The following is a 6,000-nucleotide window of genomic DNA, read 5'->3' as shown; positions in this document are numbered from 1 at the left end:
CAACCTTTTTCTTTCTCCAGTCTAACTCCGAATTTTGTTCTTCTTGATCTATAATAGAAAATTTAGCTTATTTAATACTCACATTCATTAAAACAGTCCTTAACTGAAACTTTGACAAAATTACATTTTTACCCCTAAACTTTTGCATATTTACACTTTTGTCACAAAGCTCGAAAATTAAACTTCATCCCTTATTCTTATGTTTAATGACATGCTGAACATTTTTCCCTTCTATGGAAACATCAAATTCCCACTCTAACACTTACTTATGAACATTAGGTATTTTTACCGATTATGTCGTTTTACTCGTTTTTACTTAAAATCACTTAGCAAAAGTTGTTTAACATAATTTCAAGCTTCATATTATACCATAAAACATCAAAATAAACACATTTCACCTATGGGTATTTTTCCAAATATGAACCCTAGGTTAAATTATTACTAGAATAAGCTAAATCAAGTTACCGGGACTCCAAAAACGTAAAGAACATTAAAAACGAGGCTAGAACAGACTTACAATCGAGCTTGGAAGCTTGAAAAAACCTAGTCATGGTTTCCCCTTGTGAAATTCGGCCATGGGGTTGAAGATGGACAAAAATTGGCTTTTAATTTTGTTTTTAATTCATTTTAATAACTAAATGACCAAAATGCCCTTAATGAAAAAAATTGGAAACATGCCTAACCATGTCCATTTTTGTCTACCAACTTAACCAATGGTCTAATTACCATATAAGGACGTCCAATTTAAAATTTCATAACAATTGGACACCTCTAACATGTAGAACTCAACTTTTGCACTTTTTACAATTTAGTTCTTTTGACTAAATTGAGTGCCCAAACGTCGAAATTTTCGAAAAAAATTTTCACGAAATCATTTTGTGAAATCGTAGACCATAAAAATATAATAAAATAAATTTTTTCTTCATCATATATGCGATCCTGAAACCACTGTTCCGACTAGGCCCAAAATCAGGATGTTACAATGTGGATCCCGTAGCCGTGGCAAAATCTGGGCAAAACTGGCCGCACGAGCATGTGGGCCCACTTGGGCTGAGTAATGGGCCCTGGGCCCTTTTACACTATTATGACCATTTAGGTTACCTAAGTCGCTCGAGGTGACTATGGACCTTTCGAAAGGTCAATATCTGCACTGAGACCTCAAACTAGGTAAAATGACCGAAATACCCCTATAGGATAAAATAACCAAAATACCCTCATAGGGTAAAATGACCGAAATACCCCCATAAGGTAAAATAACCAAAATACCCCCATAGGGTAGAATGATCGAAATACCCCCATAGGGTAGAATGACCGAAATACTCCAATAGGGTAGAATGATCGAAATACACCCATAGGGTAGAATGACCGAAATACCCCCATAGGGTAGAATGACTGAAATACCCCCATAGGGTAGAATGATCAAAATACCCCCATAGGGTAAAATGATCGAAATACCCCCATAGGGTAAAATGACTGTTATACCCCTAGGAGATGAAATGACTGTTATGGCCTTATGTTATGTATGACTGAGTTGCCCTATGATATGTATGACTTTGATTGAGCATGACATTTTGCATGCACGTATGATATTATGTCACGGCATTTGCATGGGGATGGGTTGTTATATTTGGAGGAAGTGTACCGTACTGATAAGTTTGCACGGGTCACCTAAGACGACTGTGGACCTACTGATGGCTATATCTGGTTTATTTTATTGTGACTTTCTTTGCAATCTCATTTAGTGCCGCAACCGGTGCTAATCCTTGTGTGTCTGGCTGGGTGGGTCGATTTTATCCCCATATGGTATGTTTGGCAGGACGGAGTGGTGTGTAGAGGCTGGATTGGGTAGGATTTCTAACTGCATATCTGCACTGATTAATGATATTGTACTGTTACAGCATCGATTAATGACATTACATACTATTCACTGCATGACTGATATTTGTTACTGTTATGGGCCAAGGCCCCATTGATACTATTACTGAAATTGGGCAAAGGGCCCTACTGATTACTGGCATTGTGATAGGCTTAAGCCCAATCGTTTACTGTTATGAGAAAGGGTTTAGGGCCACACTGAACTGGACTGTTATTGTCACGGGCTTAGGCCCAAACTGCATTTATCTACTGTTTAATTGACTGTTTGCTTGTTAGGGGATTACACACTGAGTTTTCGTAAACTCACCCCTCTGTTTAACTGTACATGTAATCCCTAGTTGTAGGCGGGTCGGTGCTGCGGGGGTCTCGATGATAGCCACACAACCGCATTAGCTTTCGTTTTTAGCTTTTGATTTATAAGTAACTGAATTTGGGCATTTTCATGTAAAAAGGCCTCTTTAAAGTTATAAACTTTAAATTGGGGTTTTTATTTATTTATTTTGATATAAACTGCTAGTTGTAGAAAAAGATGGGTTTTCAAAAGGTAACTGTTTTCAAAGACACCACGTTTTTGCAACATTTCCTAAGAAAATAAACTTCTGCAATAAATGAGATTTTGGAAAATTTATAACGTTTTAAAAGTGATTAGCTTTTAATGATGCACACTTGGAAATGAACAACCCCTTTTGGAATCACCGTTTATTAACAAAATGATTAATTGATTTTAAGGATTTCAGTGACAACAAGTTTTACGCTAAACACCTTAATATGACACTGCCAGATTCGACCATAACTCCTAGGCCGGGTTTGGGGTGTTACAAAGACTTAATTTTTTTAATTTCATTTGTTCTGTTTAAATTTTAAATTTTTACGTTAATAAAGAGGGTCAACTTTGGCCCAAGTACTAATCAGTTTTTTTAGTAAGATACAGTCTGAGTTTAAGGCCCAAGACAACAAAAAGGAGGGAAAACTCTATGCCTTGCCGTCACACCTATTGCTTGCCGCCCAAGTAACCGTAATGTTGCTAAATTTTTGCTACGTGTTGCCTTAATTTTTCCCTATATAAACCCCTCTCCATTCTATAATTTTCATATCCCTCAAAGCAATTTGCTTACACCTTAAAAATTCCTAAATCTTCCTTTTGTGCCGTCAACCTCAAATCCTGGAAGAAACCCTAGTTCTTTTCCCTTTTTTCCAAAATTCCCTATTGTCGCCGCAAAGAGATTTCTGAAGCACCACTGTTACTGCCGCAAATTGTCGTCACCACCGCACTATCCTTGCTGTCGCAAGATTTTTTACCATAGTAAGTTCTACCCACTTTGTCAATTTCTCTTTTCTCTTTTGTGAAGAAACTTTGCCAAATTTTCGGGAAAGGATACCATGTCTCGCAAAAGAACCAGATCTTCAAAGACTACTCCTAAAAACCCGATTCTGATCGATGAAGAAGTGAAAGAGAGATTTGATTCAATCTTCAAGCATCAACCTGTGATACTGGAAAAAGGTTTTGACTCAAAGAATAATGATTTGATGGTTGTTCCTATACTGATTAGAAAGAAAATCAATGCTCTCAAGGGGAACGATTTTGTGATGCTCGTTCACTTCCCGATGATGAACTAGTTCGAGAATTCTATGCTAGTTTGACTACACAAGATGCTACTGAAGTCGTCGTTAAAAGAAAAAGTTACCTCTTACTTCTAAGTCCATCAATGATTTGTTTAATTTACTTGATATTGAATAAGATGAGTACTACCCTATGATGAACAATATTAATTGCGATTTTCTTGAACAAGTGCTTGATGTTGTGACAAATCCAAGATCCCAATGGATTATAAGAAAGTATAGGAGCCATTCTTGTCGAAGAGAATACTTAAAACGAGTAGCAAAGGTATGGTTTTATTTCGTTCGCTATAGTTTTATACCTATCTCACATAGTTCCACCATCTCGATGGAACGGATGCTTTTGTTATATGCAATTTTGATAAAAAAAAAGTCCATTAATGTTGGGAAAATTATTCTCAAGGAGATTCACGATTGTGCTAAAAAGAAGGCAGGAAGTGCTTATTTCCCATCATTAATCACTTCACTTTGCTTAAAGGCCCGTGTTAAAACACAAGCAAATTTGAAGAGGCGATATGTTCAAGGATGCATTACAAATTATGATCTTGAAAGATTAGTAGAGAGGGTGCATGAACTGAATCAAGGCGAGCAAGAAGAGCCAACTAAGTCGGATATAGAAGAGTCAACAGATGGAACTGAAACTGAGGCTAATTTAGTCACAGACACTAAAGAGGAAGAATCTGATAAGGAACCGAACTTTCCTGAACCAAGGGTTGAGCCAGTAGAAGAACCAGTCAAGCTAAGTGTTGAACCTGAATATACAACTCCCATGCCGACTTCTACAAGTATTTCAAGGAAATCGAAGTTGTCAATTTTGATGGATATGTGCAAGTTCATGCACAATCAACAACAAACTTACTAGAAATATGCAAAAATTAGAGATGACTTAATTCAAAATACTTTTAAGAATATCTCTAATACTTTTGTTCATGAGTCCCCAGATGCTATCTTTGAGACATGGACGGAAGATACTGATGTTGCAAGCAGAGATGAAGCTAAAGAAGACTAGGGGAATAAGGTAGAAAAATAAAATGGGGGATTCTTGTCTTGTTATTTATTTAATTATTTTTAGGTCTTTAGGAATTTATTTCTTTCGTAATTAGGATTTAATTTCTGCAGAATAGAACATAGCAAGCATGAACAAACTTGGCACTTCTTTAGAAAGAATAAGACTGAGTGATGTGGTAATGGGTGTAGCAGGCCATTTTAGCCCGGCCCACATACATTTCAAAAAAAAAAAAAGAAAAATTAACTAACTAAATAAATAAAACCAAATTCAATAAAAGGGTAAAGTCCATTTACATAGTCCAGTCCAGATTACAAACCAATTGGCCCAAAAAGGCCTGAACCCTGACCCAATTACAGAAGCCCAAAACCCAACATAGAAACAAAAGCCGAAAAACCCTAATGGCTGATGCGCCGCTACCAAGCCACGCACGTAGCACCACCACGCGCCTCCAGCTGGCCTCCGTACACGCGATGTCCCCGACTCCGTACGCCGTACCTGCAAATAGAGCAAACAACGCAGTAGAAAAGAAAAAAATTGTATTTTCATTTTTATTTTTGTTTATTTTTTCGGCCTATAAAACAAAAGACGAAACCTTTGTAATTGTTTACACACGCATTCAGAGAAAGTGAATACAAAAATCGAAATACTAAGAGGTGATTTCGGGGTTTCTTTTTCTTTTTTCTTTTTCATTTTTGTTGGTTATTACTTTTTTTTCTTCTTATTCTTTGTGTTCATTAATCGATCGTTAAGGAGAGAAGTAGTAAAAAGAAAAGAGAAAACATACCTGGTGACGAGATCTTGGCCCTCTCCGTTGTCATCGGAGCACGGGCTAGGTTCGGAAACTGTTCAAATGCCCTCAGTACATAGAGCGGCACCAAGTTAATTTGTTGCTCTTTAGGTTTTTAGAAAAAAATGAAGAAGTTTTTTTAGGTTTTAGTCTTTAAAAACAGGGGAATAAAACGCCATCATTTGGAGTCAATGCAATGGCTCTGAAACGGCATCGTTTTGAGGACCCGATCCGAATGGTGACCCGATCCGAGTAGGATCCGCGCATTTTGGATCGATTGGTCTATTTATTCAACGAGTCCCTCTTTGTTTTGATTAGTTTCAATCTGATTTCCTTTATTTTTTTTAAAAATTTATACCGTGTATTTAACCTTTTTTCATTTGGATCCAAGCTTAAATGATGCCGTTTTTTTTACGATTGATTTTGATTATTTCAATGTTTGCGTATAATTACTGATTTAGTCCTTCAATGTTGAAATAGATTTCAATTTAATACGAATTTAGTTTCCTTTTAATTAAATAATATTTTTAAATATAATTAATCCTACTTTCATATATTATAAAATTTAATATTATTTGTAATATTTAATTTTGATGATGTTTAAATCTACTATTATTATAGTTTAAAATGTAATAAATTATTATTTTAGTTTGTAATTTTTTAAATTCATTATATACCAATATTTTGGATCTACTAAATATTTATTTAATTT

This window comes from Gossypium raimondii, chromosome 13 (assembly GCF_025698545.1).
Source record: "Gossypium raimondii isolate GPD5lz chromosome 13, ASM2569854v1, whole genome shotgun sequence".
Classification (NCBI taxonomy): Eukaryota; Viridiplantae; Streptophyta; class Magnoliopsida; order Malvales; family Malvaceae; genus Gossypium; species Gossypium raimondii.
This window is presented reverse-complemented; position numbering follows the sequence as displayed.